Source organism: Onychomys torridus, chromosome 2 (assembly GCF_903995425.1).
Source record: "Onychomys torridus chromosome 2, mOncTor1.1, whole genome shotgun sequence".
Classification (NCBI taxonomy): domain Eukaryota; kingdom Metazoa; phylum Chordata; class Mammalia; order Rodentia; family Cricetidae; genus Onychomys; species Onychomys torridus.
Window position 1 is genome coordinate 7,847,389 of NC_050444.1, and position 22,779 is coordinate 7,870,167.

Here is a 22,779-nt window from a genome sequence, read left to right on the forward strand (position 1 = left end):
CTGTTCAGGAGCTTGTATCTTGTTAGTTCAATTTTGATAGATAACATGTGTTTAGAAATTGGTCCAATACTGTTGGATTTTTCTACTTATTGCAACATAAATTTTCAGATCCTCTAATGATCATCTAGATTTCAGTAGAATTCTTAGAAATAGAATCTATGTTACTGCATTTTTTCTAAAGTAGGAAATTAGGGTGGAATGAATAGCTGAAGCTCCTAATGTCATTCAAACCTCTCCCTATTCACATTCTAGGTGAGTGGTACTTCAGTGGACAGGGAAAACTGAACTCATTTAAGCCAGTCTTCTCATTCCTCAGTTGTCTAAAAGAGAGGCTCATGAGTGAGATGGATAATGAGCGGCGAAGAGGGACAAGGAAGAGCCCGAGGCACAGATAGAACAAACACTTACTAACCATTTTCTTCTTGTTAAAATACTTTTAACCTGGCACACACACTTAGGAGACTTGGGGTTTAGGGAGCAGCTTATTCTAAACAATTTTTAATGTGGGTGCAATGACTTTCAAATGTTTGGTGAGAATATACTCAAAGTTTTATGTAGACATTTTATTTTTCAGCCATCTAAATTAATGTAAAAGATGAGCAATGATATTTCTGGTATTTGTGTAAATCATCTGCAAATTATCAGAAAATCTTAAAATATTAGACTGCTGTAGGTACAGACGTGAACTTGACCATATTCATCTGCTCATTCCTCATTATCACCTAATATCTCATTTTTTACTCCTGCATCTTACAGTTCACATCTTATCTGCTGTAAGTGCAATATTTATTCATAAATCAGGCTAGTATATTCAATCTTACCTCTTTTTTGATTATTCCTTTATTCTCAAAACTGTCTAAAATAGCTTTTGAACATTAGTTCACTGACACTGACTCATTTTCTTTACTCACATACAGTCTTAATTTTCCACTAGTTGGGGCATCAAAGCTTTGAAGTAGATAAGATGTTAGATGTCCAAAATTTGAAATTCCCCATGCAAGTTGTTATAGAGGAGGGATGGGACAGAAGATTAAACAGAGCAAGGTCAGAAAAGGCAGCAGAAAGCAGGAAGGGAGAGACTGCATGAATGAGCTTAGCCTTCCATCCAACCTCAACTTTTTCATTTAAACCGTGCTAAAGAATATTCAGGAAAGGCTGAAGATGTAGCTAAGTGAGAGAGCACTTTTCTAGCATATATGAAACCCTGGGCAAGGTCACCTGTAGGGGTTATTTGAGAAAAAAATAGCATATGTTGGCAATTTAGTGTTTTGGACAAAAGCATGGATACACAGAACTATCATACATTAGAGAAATAACTGTGATGTTACTGATATGCACATCTTCCTCAAATAGCCTCCACTTCTATGTAGTTGGAAGTTAAGGGTTTTATGCTAAGTAATATGTAAGTAGTTTAAATATTAGTACAGTTTTCTTATAAGTATAAATCATAATCTCATCAATTGTGAATTGGCTGAATTCCCAAACTCCAAGAGTGCATCATAAGTATGTTCTTCTCTTTTTAAAAAAGATTTATTTATTTATTATGTACAAAGAAGGTGCCAGATCTCATTACAGATGGTTGTGAGCCACCATGTGAGTGCTGGGAATTGAACTCAGGACCTCTGGAAGAGTAGTCAGTGCTCTTAACCTCTGAGACATCTCTCCATTCTCCATAATTATGCTCTTATTAAAGTATCTTAAGAGGTCATGTTAGATTTCATAGCTTGTCTACCATAGCTTAGACTACATTATGTACTAGTAAGTTACCTGATGCAACCAGGGTTTTAAAATAAATATGGCTCTGGTGGTTCCTTATTAACCTTACCAGACTGTAAGTTGCATGGGGACAAGAGATGCTAGCAAGCCCTCTTTAGATATGTCCATAGTATTAAGCAAAGACAAATATTCCTCAGACATTCCTTGACATAATACATATCTGACAATGTCATAATCTTCATGTCATTGTGCATGCACAGGAACTGCCACGGAATCTTGGCAGTATCTATTATACAGTCAAGTCCTGAGCAAGGGTATGCCACCATCCTGGGGTGCATAATCCTAATGCAGATACCAATGGCCTCCAAATCACCTGACCCTACAAGGACATACATCACAATTCACAAGGGAATGGGAATTTGCTCTACTGGTAGATCTGACTATCCCTTGGTTGGGGAAAGATTTGTGAAACTACATATTTAAGGATCTGAATGTTCTTGTGGATCTGCAATAAATGAAGTATTATGTTTATCTAAATGCAATACCATATTTAAGAAGCTAAGACTCTGATAAAGGTTCATAAAGCAACAAAATATGAATCACTAGGCAGGTCATGGTAAGGAACTGCAGGAAAAGAGCTACTCAGAGGCACAGATATCCATTGGATGCCCTTGCAATAGTCCTACTTCCTACCTTCCCATCCTCTAGAGCAAGGGATATTTCTAGTATTTCCTTAAACTGTCATTGTAGTAATACAAAAGGAAATGCAGTCCCAAAGTCTCAATGAGTAGAGGCAGAAACAGCATTCTGAAAGATGTTCTCCTATATAGGCTGAGTCACCTCAAATGGCTCTAAACAGTTATGCTTACAGTATACAGTTTATGCTGTTGACTAAAAAAGCAGGCTATACTCTGCACATAACAGCATTTCCATCCATCTGTAAACTGCCTAAAGTACTACATTTTCCATCTATCTCCACATTTGCCATATGTGTATTTCCACTGTCATTTATTGTTGACATGTTGTCCAGGCCCAGGCTTCTGCAGTAAGCTCTGCCTGAGAAGCTTCCATGATGAAGTTGGACACAGCACCAATCTATGGTGTATGAATATTTAGAAGACAGTCTGACAATGTGACAGTTTTGTAAACCAGTAGCAGTAAGTCCCAGTATATGTGAAGGTATAGTAGTGACAGTTCAGGTATACACATACCTATAAACAACCTATTCCAGTGCTTTAATGAAAAGTGGCTTTAAGTGTTCTTGTGGGACTAACAGTGGGAGCGGGTATGTCTCTGATTCTTCTGCCCTCTCTTGTGACTCTTTTTCTCCTGTTGGGTTGCCTTGTCTAATGTTAACATGAGGGCTCTGACCTTATTTCATTTATGTCTGGTTTTGTCCTATTTGACGGTCCTCTCTGCGAGGCCTGCTCTTTCCCGAAGAGGATACAGGGGGGAGTGGATCTGAGGGAGAGGGGAGGTAGGGGAGAGCTGGGCAGAGGGAAGGGAGCAGAACTATGGTGGGGATGTGTTGTATGAGAGAAGAATCTATTTTTAATTAAAAAAAAGAAAGGGTATTTTTCTGATAATATTAAAATAACTTTAGTATTTAATATGCTTTATATGGTTGGTTGTCTAAAAGATATTATATGTGATAAATAACCCAAAATACTTCAGACAAAATACACTTCATAATCTGTCGCTAATTTAGTATAAAACAATCAATTTAACTTTTCTAAATGATGGTCTTAGTTGGAAACTGAAAAGACCTTACTAATTTTTTAGATGTAGTCTCATATAAAACAATGTAAAAATCTAATTGAACATGGTACATTTCTAGAAAATTTAGCCTATGAAAAGCACTTAATGTTTAGGTGCTTGATACAGACTTGTGCTTTGTCATCTACTCCCCCATTTTATTCACATATTTACAATTTTTATGTTATATTTAAAGTTTAAATGTTATATTTTGTTTTTTGTTTTCTAAAAATTAAATAATTGATGAGTAGTATTATAATTTTGACATCATGAAACATCAGATTGACTGGGCATCCATAAGAATTTAAAGACTGCTCACAAGATCACAATACCATTCTCCATAATTTCTCTGTTTCTGCAATGCTGACCTATACCCTAACTAACCTGCATTGTCCAAGTTCATGGACCACACCACAGACAGCATTTCTGAGACAGTATACAGAATGGCCATGATGCTAGACAATATATTTTATAGATTTTTGGAAAGTACCAGAAACTAAATTAAATAACTTCATGGTGTCTTGTAACTATTTAAAAAATATTTCATATTGTAGGATGTACTGTACAGAGTTTAAAATTTAAATGTGCTAGACAACGTAATTCTAATAGTGGTAGGAAATTACCTCATTTAGAAGAATACTATAAATACATTGTTGCAAGCAAGTCTGGTACAGTAACAACTCATAATTCTTCCTTTTTGTCTTTCCTGATTAATAGACCTGACTCATTTCACATTTTTCCATAAAGAAATCACTTTACCTGTAGATGGACAGTCTTCCTCCTGGAAGTCATGGGCTATTAAAGAAAAGTCCCGATACTGAATATAAGATACCTCCATGTCAGGTGTTAGCCATGGTGGGCCCAGAGGACACCAAAAACAATGTACACTATTACTGGTGCACTTGTTACCTATGAGAACTTAACGGTAATACCTTATTGGTGAGTACAGCAAATCCCTTGGTCACAGGACATCAATAGGTCAAGCAACAGCTGAGATGAAAACTGCTTCTGCAATGGCTAGCCTTTATAGTGACAGAGGTGCGGCACCAGCTGCTGAGGCAGAAAGGTCAGGCAAATAAGCCTTCTAGTGTGATAGTGACTTGACTGTGGAGGGGAAACCAATTGCTTTATTGTTGGGGTTGAGCCCACTTGACAGGAGGGAACTCAAGCCTTGTTCTGTACACCTGATAAAGAGCCTATGGCTGGGAAAGCTATAGGCCCTGGGACCTGGACTTTCTGCTACTGGTTTACAAAATGGTTACATTGTCAAACTGTCTTCCAAATATCCATACACCATAGATTGGTGCTGTGCCCAGATTCATCACTGAAGCATCTCAGGCAGAGCTTACTGCAGAAGCCTGGGACCAGCCAACATGTCGAGAACAAGTGATGGTGGAGTACTTGGCCCCAAATAGGAATCTGTATTTCCCCTGCAAGGTTCTGCTAACCTTCAGGAGCAAGGAAGAAAGTAAGAACTAGAAGATGGAAGATGAGCAGTAAAATCGTGTCTCTGGACATCACAGAGCCTCTGAACTCAAGAACTGGCAGCAGATGTGTTTATCTGCACAAGAGTGTGCCCCTCAACATTGTATCATAAGAGAAGGGAAGGGCCCGTGATGTTCTTGAGGGACTGTGGGCAATTAGCTGTCATTAGAGAAACAGGTGTCCTTTTGTTCAGTGGTGTAGCCACTGATGTGCCACTGATGCATTGCTCTGGTTATAGTAAATAACCCTTAGCCATGTCTAGGCAAGAAGCTCTAAGAAAACTCAGTGGTCCACAAACACAAAAGAAGATATGAAGGTTGGAGTGGTGCTGTTGGGAAGGAGAGCTCAAGCAAGAGAGGGAGGAGGATGAAAGAGGAGAATGGGAGGAATAAAAATGACTAAAATTCATTATATAAATCATGAATCTATCATACAAAAAGAGAAAACTTTAATAAAAGTAAAAACATTTTCCATATTTCTGGGATTAGAACTATTTTGGTTGTGGTGAGATGACCAAATTTGCCTTTGTAGTAAACATATTAATTATTAGAAAAGACCTCAGCATTTTGTGTGTTCATTGTAAAATATTTTAAAAAATAGCCATTAAGTTCTATGATTCTGTCGCTATACACTATACAATGACGGACTTACTATGTTTTTCCACATGCTGACGTAAACCATGTAACAGACAATAGTGGAGTAATTCCAGCCACAACAACACCTGCATATTTCCAGCCTTCTCCTTTAGACTTATATGGATTTCTGTCCTCTGCAGAGATAAGGAGAGTTTACAAGTCTTAACAGAGAACTTACAAGTATTTTGGATTAGAGAAATCCCAGTAAATTTATTATGACCACTTGGGTTGTCACAATAGCAGGAAATAACTGCTATTTTTTATTAATATGATAATAATGTTTTATTAAATGATGAGCAAAGATTACCATTATGTGCACGTGTGTGACTGATTAAAAATGTAAAACATTTATTTCCTAGAGAAAAAGTTGGCACTATTGTATAGAAACTGAATTCACAAAGGAAGATGAGGCCTTGCTAATCTTTAAAAATACATTGTAGGTAATATTTTTGTAATAGCAAGTCAGAATTAGGAGGAAGACAGAATATCAAAGGAATAGGCTTATCACTAGAGAGTTTATGTGCATCCTCACCCTCCTGGCCTTTATTGTAGAGCTTCTTTTTTTTTTTTTTTTTTTTTTTTTCCGAGACAGGGTTTCTCTGTGTAGTTTTGTGCCTTTCCTGGAACTCGCTTTGGAGACCAGGCTGGCCTTGAACTCACAAAGATCCTACTGCCTCTGCCTCCCGAGTGCTGGAATTAAAGGCGTGCGCCACCACTGCCCGGTGTTGCAGAGCTTCTTAATCTAAGCTCTGCTAAAAGCTCTAGGCTGTCAGTTCTCAACCTGTGCGTTATGACCCCTTTGGGGTTTGATGACCCTTTTGCAGGGTTGCCTAAGACCATATATATATATATATATATATATATATATATATATATATTATATTAATATATTATATTATAGTATAGTGTATATTATATCAGATATTTACATTATAATTCATAGCAGTAGCAAAATTAAAGTTATGAAGTAGCAACAAAAATAATATTATGGATGGATGTCACCACAGCATGAGGAACTGTATTAAGGGGTCACAGCATTAGAAAGGTTGAGCACCACTGCTCTAAGCATACAGTAGTAAGGTTCTTATGCTCATAAAACTTCCTGATCTCGTTGCAGGAAAATAACATCTCAGCACCCAGGTGGCAGAGGCAGGCAGATTTCTGTGAGTTCAATTCCAGCCTGGTCTACATAGTGAGTTCCAGGACAGCCAGGACCTGAGACCCTGGCTTGAAAAAAACCCCAAAACTTTCCTCATATAATATATAAATATAACTTTAAACAATTTCAAGTTTGTTTAAATAATGTGGTGCTATAGAAAGCAAGTGATTCTGAGATATGAGATTTAGTTAGGTTAGTTGGAAAGTGTTCACTAGTGAGGTACAATTTCAGCTGCTGCCTCAGGAAGTAGAAGGAACTAGCCAACTAATGAGAACCGAATGTATACTAGGTAGACAGAAGAGCGTCCACAGAAGCCCTTTGGTAGGGCTGACTGGATGTGCAGAGGAAAAGGTCAATGCATTGCAACTTGGAGTTGAAGAGTAGCACCAAGGGGGGCCAGAGCAAAACGGCCCCAGTAGAGTGCTTGTGTTCTGTTCTACATGCAGTGAGAAAAGCCCACACTTTATAACCTGCTTCATGCTCCTGGAAAGCAGCCTTAAGATTTCATGATAAGGGAAGCTGGGAAACCAGTTTAGAAGAGTCATACACAGTGGTACAGGGAAACAGATAAAGGCAGCTTATAATGAGCTGGCAGTAACAAAAATGAACATTCAATGAATTTTTATTGTAGTTCTGGTTTTTAATCTTTCTCCCCTCTCTGTTTGTCTGTCTCTGTCTCTGTCTCTGTCTCTGTCTCTCTCTCTCTTTGTGTGTGTGTGTGTGTGTGTGTGTGTGTGTGTGTGTGCATGCGTGTGCGTGTGCATGTGTGTGTATGTGGTAATGGAGATATGTGTACCCATGCATATACATGTGAATGCCAGTAGCTGACATCAAGGGTCTTCTATGCTTCTTCACCTTGTCTTTTGAGACAGAGTCTTTCACTGAAACTGGAGCTTACCAAGTGCCTAGACTGGTTTGCAAACATGTCCCAGGTGTTACAATTTAAAAACAATGGGAAGGAGTCACACCATACAACATGGTTCACATGGGAGGTTTATTCAAAGAGGAGAGAGAAGGGGCAGAGAAGGGGGCAGAGACCAGTCCTGGATATAAGAGTGATGGAAGTGAAAGAGGCAGGAAGTTGGCAAGGCCCTGCCTTTTATGAGCAACAGGGGTTGCTTTTAGTGGCTGCAGCTGAAGATGTATCCTGTTGGAACTCTAAGAACAGGCCAGTACAGATGCCTGAAAGCCGACATTCCTCCCTTTTGTTATGGAAGATAAGGAGTTAGAGAAAGGTAGCAAGTGAGGTGGGATGAGGACACCAGGTTCTCCAGACTGCTTCCTGCTGACCTGGGGTCAGTCATCTTTGGGGTATCTGAGAGAGCTGGGGTGCTGGCTATGTCCTGGAGTAGTTGGCTTTTTCAGTTCTCTGTCCAGGCTCTATAGAACCGTCTGGCATTGCTTGAACCTGCCAAAATGCTGTTTGAGGTGGATCCAAGTTGACTCCCTGGAGCTCACAAGAACTTTGAGTTTACAAAAAGAGATAAGTTTTAGACACATTAGAAAGCAACCAAAGGGAACTTAAAGTCTTGAGCTTATGGCTATGATACTGTAGTGGTAGAATATAGTGGTTAGTACTCTGCCAGAGCTAGATTAATAGCTTATCAGAATTCTATCAATTAGCATCAAGATTGTGAACAGTAACATAGCATGTGAAAGAAATCGAACATGTTTCATTCTTTTATACATCTGAAATCACTTTCTCCTTATCAGCACTTAAGCTTCCTATCTTCACATAAACAAATCTTAAAGCACCTGGTCCTTTCCATCACCACAGCATCACCCTGACACCCTCTTTCTATCCCATGTTCCAAGTGACACAGCTGGTTGATTACTGAGAGCAGTCAATAGTAAAAAGTTACATTGAAATCTGTTCTGTGAGTTTATCTCTTTTCTGATCTGGTAAAGAAACCAAAATAACCATTCCATGGGTAAAAACAGAACAAGTTTGTACCAAACTGGTAAGGCTGCCTCCTGAGAAGGTAAGGAAAAGTGATGGGAAAGATCCCCAGGGCCAAATGGGAAGAGGAGAAAAGGGATGTGAGCAGGGACTGAGGGAGCAGAGAGGCCAGCACTGCCCTGGACAAGCCATGGGGGCCTCTGCCCAAATTCCCAACTCTGGTAAAAGAACCCTTTCAGGGAACCAGAAACTCCATTATAGAATACATATCTTATTTATCTTATACCTCATTTATCAAACCTTTGTCACCACTTATTTAAATTCTCTAGAAGTTTGATGTTGAACATTTGACAAAGACATAAGTACTTAGATGTAAATCTCTAAGTCAGCTTTTGTTAACCTTCATAACCTTAAATTTTTATCACCATATAGAATATTTCTAAACCAGACTTGAATCACATATAACTTTATGTTTCTATCATCATACAACAGTCCATACCAATCCAAAATATTTGAGGCTTGTTGCTTTTTTAGTCTAAAAGGAGATACAATGAACAAACAGCTCACTAGGACTAAGAAGTATACTCTTTAACCTTAGTAAAAGGTCCTCAGCCAAAATGGAAAAGAGCCACATGGTTGCTGTGTGAAATGTGTTTTTCTCAACAATACTTACATGTACATATACATAGAGTTGAATTCAAATTACACACATATACATGCAGAATTAAACCCAGCTTACATTCACATATATAGGGTTAAATCCAAGTCACATGCACATACACTCGCACACACACACACACACACACACACACACACACACACACACGTGTGCACGTGCGTGCACACATACACAAACACACACATATTAAACAGGAATTGAGTAAATAAAAAGAAAGCAAGAACTGATGTGTGCTGAGCAAGAAGCTGGTTCTCTATCTGCCCCTCATGTTGCAGTTGCAGCAAACAGACAGAACATTTAGGGAGGGAGAGCAGACAGACACAAGCAGGCTTTGGAGCAAAAAAAAATAAAGAAAGTGGAGAATTCTTTCTCCGTTCCCAGACTGCCTGGTCCGAAGAATACTGAGGCCAGTCTCACATCCAGGGGAATGGTCAGAGGCTGGTGGCCCCACCAGAGACCCAATTTTTGGTACTGAATGAAAGGCAAAGCTGTCAGTGAATGAGAAAGTAGTTCTGTTGCAGGTAGAGCAGACAGATAAGGTCCTAGTGTGAAGTGGGTACCTTTGGTGGGTCCTGCCAAGATATGCCACTAAACATCGGAGTTAACAGTGCAAGAGGTTTATTGGGAGGGGGAGATCTTAAGAGTGAAAGAATGAAAGAGAAGCAGGCAGACATGGGAAAGAGAAGCAGGAGAGAAAAAAGTCAAGAGAGGAAATTAAAGACCATGAGAGGAACAAGAGGCAAGAGGCAAAGAGAACAAGTTCTGCCTGGCAGGCACTTTTTAAGGGTACACATGTCACATAGCTGGCAGTGGAAAGGGACCTGGTGACATGTAACTGCTTTAGCAGCAGAGATAGTTTGCAGCTTGGCTGCAGAAGCCAGTTCCATTTCCCCAATTGCTCACAACAGTCATAAAAGTCTAACAAATATTGGGATTTAGGGTGCTGTCATGCAGCCATTTGGATTATCTAACGGGTATTGACACTAAATTTGTTTACAAAGATGAATAAGTTTAGGACCCTTCAGGTCGGGTGCCAAGTGTAGAGGCTGAAGGTTTTCTAAGAGGCATCCCAAGGGGGAATGAGAGGGTGTAGAAGATACGTTCACATGGATGAGAGAGAGAAAGGAGAATCACTGCAGCCTATAGTCATGGGTGTTCCCAGGACTCAGCGAGGACCAAATGAGGACCAAGCTGTTCAGACAGTCATCCAACTCAACAGGGGTTGGGCTTAGCCTCAGAGGAGACTCAGTGCCTTGGCATCAGGGCTTTCTTAGAGGCCAGAAGGTGTACATGAAAACTGAGCTCCAAGAGGGGTCTCATCCACAGGAAAGGGTCAGGAATGGGGTTGCAAAAGCAACAAGGGCCTAGAGGAGCTGTGGGATTATGGGCAACTCCAGGGTTGGGGGACAGGAAAAGGGGATCAGGAGCAGGGCGCAATAACCCAGTTGGGTCTAATGAAACTGCAGGATTGCTGCTCCAAGGGTGGTGAGATGGGGTCAGGTGAAGAGAGCCAGCCACAGCCTTAAGGACTGTGGGCTGGGAGTACCTCCATCTCTAAGATTACCAGAGGGATGCCGACAATCTACAGTCACTTCCTTGGACTCAGGGAAATGTTTAACCGACTGAAGGGGAAACTTAGGCAATTGCTGCTGGTGGATAGGGTGCTGAGCAATCAGTAAACCAGACGGTAAGTCTGTTGCCAGTGGACTGGAGATGAGGTATAGGGTCCCAGTGCAGCCCAGACCACAATGGGGAACACAGGCACCCGGAGAACCTATCCGAGTCTTGGCACCAAATGTTACTGAAAGACCCCCTCCAGTAGCTTGACTGCTGTAACGCCATTTTGCAAGGCTTAAACATAAAGAACAGGATATCTGCAGTTCAGGGGAAGAAGGCAAAACAGGAGTTCATAACTATGGTCGGCCACCCGGCCTTGGGAGAGAAACCATTGAGTCAAAACAGGATATCTATGGTGGGCCACCTGGCCTTGGGGAATAGACAGTTGGGCTAGGAAAACACCACTGTGCCCTAGACAAGGCCAAGTCAGCCACACACAGCAAATTTCCGAAAATTAAGCATATGTCCCCAAGTTCACCCTAGTCTTATTTGAATCAACCAATGGGAACCCTGTAACTATGCTTCTCGCTTCTGTAACCGTGCTTCTGCCCCTGGGATCCTATAAAAAAGTCCCCCTTTCCCTAGGAAGGCGCGCAAGTCCTCCGAGAGACTTGTCGCCCCAGGTACCTGTGTATTCAAATAAACCCTCTTGCTGTTTGCATCTGATGGATGGTTTCGGTGTGTTCCTTGGGTTCGGGGTCTCTCCTGAGGGAAGATCCCCCCCGGGAATCTTTCATTACAATTTTAAAATGGTGGAAAGAAGTCATGCCATACAACAGGGTCACATGGGAGGTTTCTTGGAAGAGGAAAGAGAAGGCACAGAGAAGGAAGCAGAGACCTGGAGACAAAAGCAGTAAAAGAGAAAGAGACTGGAGGTGGGCAACGCCCGCCTGTTATAAGGGAAGGTAGCAAATGTGCACAGGGGGTGTACTGTACTTAGTGGCTGCAGCAGAGGACATAGCCTATCAGGACCCTAAGGACAGGCCAGCACAGATGCTTGAATGCTAACATTGGGTATCCTTGAGTCTCCACCTCCTAGAACTGGGATCACAGGAGTATGTTTCCACGCTTAGCTTTTTATGAGGGTGCTGGGAATCTGAACTCTGGTCCTCATGCTAACACAACAAGCATTGTACCCATTGAGCACCTCTTCAGCCCCAGCTTGTACTTCTAGAGCAGAGCTAATCAAACTGAAAAATCGAATTGTTTATTAAATATGGAAGAATGTACAGCAAGGGAAAACAATAGCCTCTCATGAAAAATATAGCAGCTATAGGAATTTCAAAATAAATGCAGGCTGAATGTGTGCTGGCAAGAAACTCCTCTCTGTAATGCTGGGCTTACAGTAGAGGATGTCCAGTGGAATCTCATATGTAAATCCTGTACCATTAAGTAAGTGATCTGGCAGTGTCTGCAATCACTCTTCTATGAGGAGAAGACCTTTGAAAAGTGCTTCGTCAGTGATGGTCAGCCTCATCCCGATGGCCATGAGCTGAAGCAATATGATAATGAAATGCAAATTCAGAATAAATATTTATTTCTGTCTGCCAAAGAGCTTTTCTGTTTTGGTTTTGTTGATGTTTATGACTAGGTAAAGGGAGCAAATTTAAAGTAAATGGAAATAGGTCCCAGGAGCACTGAGAAGAGAGAAAATGCCTCGAGTTCTTGAAGGGTTGGAGCTGGAGCAAGCACAACACTGACACGTTATTCTCTATTCCCGTAAAGGAGAATATTCACTTCCATGAAGTGACATCAATTAGAAATCAAAAGCATTCTATTTTGCCCACAAGGAAGAACGTGGTAGATTTGAGAAGTAAAATACTTCAGTATTCCTGTGGGTCTCAGAGCCCTCTAAGACTGTCAGAAATACAATTAGTTCTGGGTAATTAAGGCCATCTATCAAATGCAAAGAACCATAGGAGTCCCCTGTGCTAAAGCAGGCTTGTATGTCCACTGAGTGAATGTAAAGCTCTCCAAGTTGCCAGATGTGATTGAGTATAGGCCAAAGTACACCAGAATGCTCTTCACTCCATTTAGGGTCTAACAAGGATTTTAATTAAGTTAACAGAAAGAGAAAGATGTGACAAAGAGGCTGGGGATATAGCTGAGTTGACTGCCACATATAAAGCTCCTGGTTCACACCCTGGTACTGCATAAACTGGGTGTGGTGGTGCATGCCTGCATGCCTGTTTATGTGTGTGTGTGTGTGTGTGTGTGTGTGTGTGTGTGTGTGTGTGTGAAGGAAAAGGGACTGATTGCAAAATATCTCCAACCCTAATACCCCGAGGAAGAATACAAATATGTACACACACTTCATCAATGTGTGCAAAAGTTGAGAAACCCCATTTTCCATGAGCTAAAAATTCCATGTCTTTGGTATATACTCTAAAGAAATAGCCCCACATGTGAACCAAGACATACATAGACTGTTTACAGGAGCCAAATGCTGGCAATTTTGATGTCTCCTAACAGTAGAATGGTAAATCAATTGTGGTATATTAACTTATGCAATACTAAAGAGAGTGAATTAGTAAGTGATGTATGCAACCTCAAAAATGAAACCCATAAACCTATCATTAAAGGAAGCCAGATTCAAAAGAATATGAATTATAAGATCTCACTTATATAATGTGTGATTACAAGGAAAATTTATCTATGACTTAAGAAGTCAGGCTATGAGTTGCTTTTGGAGAATACAGTGGTATTAGTAATTGGAGACAGTGAAAAGTGGGCCTAAGAGGTGCTAGCAATTTGATATTTATTTGATGAGTAGTGACTACAGGGAGCTCACTTTATGATCACTCAGCAAGCTTACATTTGAGACTTGTACATTAAGTGAGACCTAAACTAATACATAATGCAATAATATAAATCTCTAAGTTACATGTCAATTAGGCAGATGCAAATAAATATAAGGTATATGTATATAAGTTTTCTTTCAGTTAGTGTTTTATTTAAAATATACAAAGGGAGGAGTTAAGTCAATTCAAAATTTCTAATTATGAACACTGTACTCTATTACATGTCAAGAGATACAAAATTGTATGTAATTAACCTAAAAACAAAATAAATAAATACTAAGGAAATTTCAGTGGGGTTTGAAAATAAACCAAATCTGCCTGGTGAAATTTAACAGGTTAAAAACATAAAGTCATTCTGGAGAAATGAATAAAGTAGCCATAAGAAGACAAAGTGTCTACAAAGCAAATAAGAAATATGAACAGGGAAACTGACGTAGTTAATACAGGAGCTCTCAGTGACTTCATCAATCTTTCTCCAAAACAGCTATAATATGCTGAAAATGTAATGAAAAAACCAAGAGTATCAATCAATGTACTTTAAAAGTAAGACAAGACTTGAGATAATTTTCTAGGAAGTATTTGACAATTAGTTGACTTGAATTGGAAGTCTGGAGCTATTTGATCAACTGAATGGAACAAGCAAAAATCAAAAAATAAAAGTTAGAATGCAACACTTTCTCCTTCCCATGCTGCCAACCAAAACAGAAAGGAACAGCCTGCACATCCAGAGAACATACAATGGCTTGCCTATTTGTTCTCTTTCTGGCTTGGAAAAAGAGCTTAGAGGCTTTAATTCCCTGAAAAGAGGGAAGGGTTGAATGTAGAGCACACAGTGCACTCTATGTCAAGGTAGTCCAGATGTGAACAGGCAGGTGTTGGTGAATGCCATCAAAGGGGCATATCCAGGAAATAGATAGGGGCAAACTTAAGTCCATGAAATAAAATCTGGACTTTGATAAATGTAAGGAGAGCAATGACATATTGATGGGAAAATATGTAGATAGATAAGATGATGCAGCTGTGTAAGGTGGAGTGTTCAAGAAAGGTGCAAGTACACACAGACACAGTTGTGTGTATGAGGCTCCAGAGACACAATGGAGCACGTTAGTACAGACTAGACTTTCCTGGAAGGAGAAAAATCAGTTTAACTGCTCTAAGTTTATTTCTTCCCACACCCAGTTCTACTAATAGTGATCGATGATTTAGTTCTGTTTCCTTTTAGTTTTAAATTTGCTATTACTTGTATTTCTCTCACACTGGATTCAAACCCAGGGAACTCAGGAATTAGAACCATTTTACCAATTTTAGAGAGGCATGAACACAAAGCCGTGCCTTGGATTCCTGCAGTGCAGGAACCTGTTTTTCCAGAAGTCTTAATTTCCGAAGGAGTACAATTTCTACTGGGTCTGTGACAGCAGATTCCTGAACTGGACACACAGACTGTCACATGGTCACTCTGGGGTCTCAGCCAGTAAATCAGTGAGCAAAGGATGGTACTTACTGCCTTGACTGCATGGAGGATCTGGACCCTTAGGGAACAATTAAGTGGCTATTGCACCTTAGGGATAAGGAACAATATGTCTGGAATGCAGGCAATTTCTCAGAGAACTCTGAAAGTCCTGAAATAAAACTCAGTAGAAACTACAAAAATCCAATTCCGGCAGGAGTTATAATGTCCACACTCTTCAAAATTGAAAGTTTAAGTCACCCAAGAAGTAAGACAGCCTCACCAGCTAATGTGCCTTCTGATGGCAAAGGAAATATAAAATAGACAGTGAGATGAACTGATTTATAACTAAAAATATGACTGCTATGATTGTACGATCAGTTAGAGACCTGCATATTACCATTTTCAGAATTTATTCCTTGTTTTTATAGAAATGTTTGTGTTTATATGTAAACAAAATGTTAATTTTTTTCTATTCCTTGATCTCCTCTATCAATATAATATGTACTACTAAGTAAGTTTGTGCCTCTGTATTTGTTAAAGGGTACCAAATGAGGAGTGGGAATCAAAAGGATGAAGAGAAGACACTAACTTAAGGCAAAAAACATGTCTTTCATGTCTTCCTATTTACAGTTTTGATTAAAGTGTATCATTTTGTTGTTTGCTTCACATTATGTGCAAAGATGATTTTATTATCTTCACTTGGAAACAAGACCTGGTTTAGAGTGATGTGCATTGATCATAAGCTGACACGGAAGGTGCTGATGAGTTTTACAACATGAAAGTTTGTTCAGAATGAGCTATTTATTTCCTTGGATAGTAAAATATCCATGTGCACAACATGCCCCATAAGAGATGTTTTCATGCAGAAGTAGAGGTTCAGCTTATTAGTATGCATGGTTTCTCAGACACTGTCTGTAGCTCCCTCCTGTTGCTCATTAACTGGCTTACCTCATTGGCTTGTGCAGCACCTAACTCTGTAACTGTTCCTCTTTCCTTTAAATCCTATTTCAGCTTTCACTTTGAGCTAGGTGGATGCTGGGTGTGGATTTCATAAGTGAAGACCATGAGAAATGGCAGACATCTGGTAGGTCCTCATAGGGTTCATGAATCTGACACAAACAGATTCCAGTTTGTTCCCCTGGGCTAAGGTTAAACTTTGCTCTTCCTCTTCTTCACTTCAGTTTATCTTGTCTGTGTGATTAGCTGCACTGTAGTTTTCTATCTCCAGCACTAAATACCAACATGGTAGCCTTGGTTACTCATAGCTGCATCAGATCAAATCTTATTAAATTCTATGTATGGGGATATCTATCTATCTATCTATCTATCTATCTATCTATCTATCTATCTATCTATCTATTACATGTCTAGTCTCCAATAACTCCCTTGATCATTCAAATCTTTGTTGTTCAATCTTAATTCTCTCTGTCTCTCTGTCTCTGTCTCTCTCCTTCTCTCTCTCTCTCTCTCTCTCTCTCTCTCTCTCTCTCTCTGTCTGTGTGTGTGTGTGTGTGTATGTGTATGGTTTCTAAATTATTTATTCCTTCCTTCTTCATCCCAATATTGTTGGTTTGGCTGTCCTACCTATACTTCCTGCCTGGCTACCAACCAGTCAGTTCTTTATTAACCAATGAGAATAATACATACTCACAGTGTACAGAAGGATTATTCCACAGCACTCACCCCCTCTTCTTAGTTTATTTTGAGACAGGGTATCACTAAATTACTTAGTCTGGCCTTGAACTTGCTCATATTCTTATTTCAGTTAAGTGCTTTAGCTTCCCAGGTAGCTGAGACTGCAAGCCTGCACCACCAGGCACAGCTGTTTTCAAGTTCCAACCCCTTGAAGTTTATCAACTATTTTATGTATATTATAAGGCAATCTCAGGTGATACAAAGTTGCTATAAAAGTGTCAGAATGTAAACTTCCATTATTTAAGTGTATGTTAGTTACAAACAGTTCACTGTTGCCCTTTGAGTAGACTTTTCTATGAGAAAGCTAGGGAAATACATTGCTCTGAAGGGAAATACAAAAGGTGGGAGCTAGATATTAAAATTGCGAAGTCCCAAGTCAGTGGTACATTTTGCCTGCATACCCGTGGGTTCTGTGTTCTAGGATTAAACCATCCATGAATCACAAATATCTGGAAATAGTATATTTGCACATACTCCTTCCCATCATTCCTTAAACAGTGTATCATAACAGCCATTAACAAAAGAGTACAAATGAAAGAAAAACAGTATCTTACAACAATTACTCATATAGCTCTAGTTATTACAGATGGCTCAGAGATGAGTCCCCATTTACAGGAGAGTATATGCATAGTATATTATAGTACTATATAGCACACTATATATTGTTTAATAAATTTGATCACCTAATGGACTTTCTATTTGTGGAGGTCTTGGATTCAAATGGACACCAAGTCACATCTGTGTTTTGAGACATGGAATTAGAAAAGGAAAATCCATAGAGAGACAACATGAATACATGGAATCAGACTTCGGGGCAAAAGACTAACATGGACCATGATTTTTCAGTGTCATGCAGGTATTTGCAAGAAGATGCAATGTAGAGATGCCAGAGAGAGGATCTGAAAGCAGAGGGCCTAAAGGATGCTGCATGTGTCCCTGGAGAGTGACTTCTTACCCTCTGTGCCTTCCTGTGGTCCTCAGTACAGCATGCCCTGCTGATGAAGGTGGTCACAGAAAGCGATTACAACTTTAGGATACAATTCCATAAAAACAGTTAACATATGTGCCCTGGAAAAACACAGTTAGGAAATTGAATCACAGAGAACTCTGCCTTACCTAATGACATAGACAAACTTCTGAAGGGTCATCCTATCTAGTAAAACTTTCTTTGACAATGGAATTTTTTTTCTTAATTTGGGCCAGCCAGCACGGCAGCCATGAGGCACATGTGGTTGCTGAACACTTGAGAAAAGTATCTACTGTGGCTAAGAAAAATTTAAGTCATTGACATTTAAAATCAAATAAATTAATTCAGTGAATCAAAATTAAACTCAAGGGATTTCGATGAGTTGAAACTTTAATTCATTTATATTCAAATGGCTTCTTGTGGTTAGACCACCACTGGAGAGATGAATTGTGCAAGCAAGTTTGGTTTAGAGCAAATGATATATGAGCTGCTCTGGTCACATGGGTCAGCTCATAAATCTTCCAACTACTAACTCTAACCCTGGATATGTCACTCATCTTTCCTTGGCTTGAATGTCTTCGCGAAATGGACATCATAATATTTATGTTTAGTGGCCTGTGTCAACTAAAAATGAAGCAAGTAAAATGTCAGAGTAAGCATTTAGGAGATGGTAGCTGTTGGAGTTATGCTAGGTTCTGGATGTTGTCTACAAACATCCATCACCACCCTGAGCATGTGCAGGAGTGCAGGTAAACTGTGGAACCAGAAGCACTAGATAACCCCAGGGCTGTTGCCAATGGGGAACTGACCCATGGTGCAGCAAGCTCTGGCAAGGTCTTCCTATCTCTGCATGCTGGCAGCTGTACTTTCTCTTTCAGGGTGATGGCTTCTAACCCATCCTCCCACTCCTGAAATACATCCCTCTCCTCCCTGCTTTTTCTATAAACTTCAAAATAACTGTTGAAGGGAAAAGACAAATGGAGTTTGTTCAACCAATAACTTTAATTTTACTGACGAGTCAAAGTTATAGGAGTCTGGTCTCAGGGCTGAGGACCTCCTAAGGTTTTTTCCATAGTGCACAAGTTAACCTCGAACAACCATCACACACTGTTGTGAGAAAAATAAGCTTTGGCTTCATGCTTGTCTTCTCCCTTCTCCTGGTGCAGTCAGGAACTCTCCAGTTAATTTTGTACCCTGCCAGAAACCATTCTGTTATGCTGTGCTTCTAGGGGAAGTTCTGGACAGATGGAGCTGAGTCTGACCTAACTAAATGAGAAGAAAGAGCCTGCAGACCTTACTGGGGCCCTGTCTATGGATGCTGGGGAACTCTACTTGTTTGGTTGAGATTCTCTTTGGAAAGTCATAAACACTTGCCCAGATGCCCCTGGGGGCTGGGCTTTGGACACCCCTGTTCTTTTCCTCCTGGTTGCTTATAAGCTGCTGAGTCATGATTTCTTCCTTGTCTCTCCTGTGGGAGGCATATCTGTTTACAGTACATTGCTGTTCAGCTCACAGGCGTTTATCTTTGAAATTTCACCAGTGATTGAAAGACTAGGTTCTTACCCGTGCAGAGAAACAATGAGGCCCTGATCACTGTCCTTTAGATGTCATATTATTCTCCCACACGAAATAAATCCAACAATCAGGCTGCGGCTAATACTGAGAAACTGCATCTGTGGATGCCTGTTTGAGTACTTTCAGAGACAAAAACCTCTGTGAAACAAATGAATTCCACACATAGGCCAATGGCCCACTTCTCTGGAACCACAGTCAAGTACGGGAACATTCCTAGTTTAAAAATTAGTGTGGCAAATCCCCAGAAGACTTTAGTAGCCCTTCAGATTTTGTCTTGAAAAGACAAATACTGGACCAGCAGACAGTGGGAGGTTGTAAACGTACATTCTATTGTACTAACTGATAAAAGAAAATTTACTGGGAGGTTCTGATTTAGACCTTATTGTTTGCCTCTTGTTCTCTAACCACATCTCTTTTTGGGTTTGGATTATGATAAGAACAGCATGGGTGCATTAATTCTACCTTGAAAAGTAAGGTTACCCTCAATGAAAACTCTTAATCTTACTAAAACCCAGGACTTCGGTTAAGTGACTTCTTGGCCTATACTGCATTATCAAGAAATAATTTGATTTTGGCAACACAAAAGCTAGAGCTCACTAGTTATGTTTCTGATTTCCAAAGCACAGGGTAATCTATGATTTTATAAGTCAACATTTTGAAAGGGAGCCTATGAGAAAACTTCATAAGCAAGAAAGGCAATTCACTGTGCTCATCATCAGATGCCCTGGAGGCTTCAGACAGCAAAGTTGGTTGATAGGTGGGTTTCCCTGGCTCTATAGCTTACCCTGGTTTTCTTCTGGCTTAGTGGTGTTCTTTGCTGGGGTATGCTCAGCTGCTGCAGGCTTACATGACTCATTTAGGAGAAAGAACTCCTGCCTCCATCTCTATATCCAGAGGACAAGATATACTTTACTTGGTTCTCCTGGGCACCAGAACCTGGATAGGTTTGTGTCTCACATACACAACGGGAAGAGGCTAGGAGCAAATAAGCAAAAGAGTGTGTGTGTGGCGGGGCAGGGTTGGGGCAGGGAGGGTCTACTTTGGATGAAAACTGCCTTCATTTGCTATGGTAATGATGAAAAACAGGTTCATTCCATTGTCACTGGGTTTGAAGTAGGAATGGAGGGAGGCTACAATGTAATTTGCTAACAAGCAAGTCATTTGCATGCCAAAGTTTCACTCAAAACCCAACATTACATCACTTATTAACACAATACTTTTGCAAATAGCCAGAAATTTATTATAGAAATCTGACTTTTATTTTATAATTCCTGAACTAGAAGGAATTAAGAGTTGCATAATTTAAATATGTATAAATGGCCTGTCAGAGAAAACCATACAAATGTCCTATTGCATTTCAAAATACTAAGGGTTAAAAATAGAGAAATTTTGCTTAATATTTTTGCGAGGAATATATTTTGACCTCCAATCTCCGCATTTACGGTCACTTTGATAAGCATGGATTTTACATTTCCTACTAGCGAAACTCAATTAAAACGTGCTTAGTTTTCCTGGATGCTTCTGCCCACGGAGAAAAGCCTGGTACTAACCACGTGGAGTTAGGAGATGGGCACCAAGATCTTCCAGAAGGGGCTATCAGGTGGACTCATCACATCTGCACACAGGTTCTAGGAACTAAACATAGCCTGGTCTGCACTGTCCTGGGGTGGGAGAGTCACATCCAGGGCGGCTTCTCGAGGGTGGGAGCAGTGGGGCAGTGGGGCACCGGGTGGGCGTGGGGCTGATGGGAGCAGGGCCCGGGCACAGGTGGGCGGGGCGGAGGAGAGCGGGGCGGAGTGCAGGGTGCGGAGGGGGTGGGGCGGGAAGGTGGCTGGGGGCGGGCACTCTGGGGGCGTGCCGGCTGCGCGGGGACACGAGCTCCGGGCGGCTGCAACTGGCTCCAAGTTCCCTCCCTCGCTCTCCCGCGGAGCCTGCCTGAGCCCGCCCCTCGGTGCGGAGGTGCAAACGCGGCGGCGGCCAGCCCAGCCCTTCCGTTGCCGCGCGATCTGGGCCCGTTCTGCCACCGCGGGCGGCTCGGAGCCGGCGGTGAGGACCCGGCGGCCGCTTCATCTCGGCCTGCAGTGCCCGGCGGGTCCCCAGCTCCTCCTCGCGATCTCTGGAGCCTGGCCCCTGGCCTGGCTGCCTTCAGGGGCCGGAGCTCGGCTAAGGTAAGCTGGGGCGCTGGCGGGTAGGAGTGCGGCTCGGGGTCCTGTTCCTACCGGGCCTGGGCTCCGGGAGCCTGGCCCGGCTGTCCGCCCTGCGCCCAGCCGGGCATCAAGGCCCAGGCTCCAAAGGAGCGCTAGCGGCTGGGGAAAGGGTAGGCGAGGACGCGGCGGCCCCCGGCCGCTCTCCCTGCTGCGTCCCCACCCAGGTCATCCCGTGGGCACGCCAGTGTGCTGCCAGTTCCTGCAGGAATGCAGATCCCCGGGCTTTGAAAGTTTGTTTGCGCCCCCCCTCCCCCAGTCCTGCCTCCCACAGCTCGTTGTCTCTACCTTCTTTAGGAGCATGCAGGTTGGAAATAGATAAAATTGGTCCTGGCTCACTGGTGCCCCTGTCACCTAGCGGCGCTCATAACTTGGCGACAATGCCAGGCTGTGGAAAGGTGGGTGTCTGCGCTGCCCTCCTTTTGTTAGAGCAGGAGCCTGATGGTGTAAGTGGCAGTGACAAGTCTCTCCATCCTGGCTAATGGAGAAGGAAGAGCAGATAACTTTGCTTTATTACTTCCCAAAGTGGGAATACAATCACCTGACGCCTAGTTTTTTAACCCTTTCAAGTTGCTGTTCGGATTTATTGACAGTCACCCTCTCCAAGAAAGAACAGGCATTCTTTCCTGCCTAAGATTCAGGCAAACTCCGGGTTTCTCCCACAGCCAAGTTATGTCCTGTGCAAATCTGGCGCACATCTGTGACAACAGTGCATGGCTGGCTTGTGAGGACTGCCGAGTCTATTTTTGCAGAGAGGAATATGATAGCAGAATCAGCATTTTTTCTGTATGAATAATATGACTTCCATTTTCATTTCCTCTGTTGGTGTTAAAGAGTTATTTAGCACCCACCATTCTAAGTCATGTGACTGTACTGTGTTGTTGTTGTTGTTATTATTATTATTATTATTATTATTATTATTATTATTACTTGTATTTGTATCCATTTTTTGTGGTATTGAGGCCTGGTAGTTCAAATGAGGTATTTATTAAACATAGTTATTTAAAAATAAGAGTAGGTTAATGGTAACATGCCATTGGCTTACTCCATTACATTTAATGTGTGACATTTCTTGAATTATTCGCCTTAAATCGTGAATTGTACACAGCGATGACATTACTTCTTGAACCCGAAAATCTGC

At 41.3% G+C, this 22,779-nt stretch overlaps 1 protein-coding gene across 5 annotated transcripts in view; it reads left to right on the plus strand.

Moving 5' to 3' along the window:
• The first annotated feature begins 21,299 nt into the window (after positions 1-21,299).
• Fam110b (family with sequence similarity 110 member B) overlaps positions 21,300-22,779 on the plus strand; it is a 140,335-nt gene continuing 138,855 nt past the window's right edge. For all 5 annotated transcript variants that reach the window (XM_036179533.1, XM_036179534.1, XM_036179530.1 and 2 more), the window contains exon 1: positions 21,300-21,602. The gene's annotated coding sequence lies outside the window, so the exon portion shown is untranslated. The remainder of the gene's footprint in view (positions 21,603-22,779) is intronic.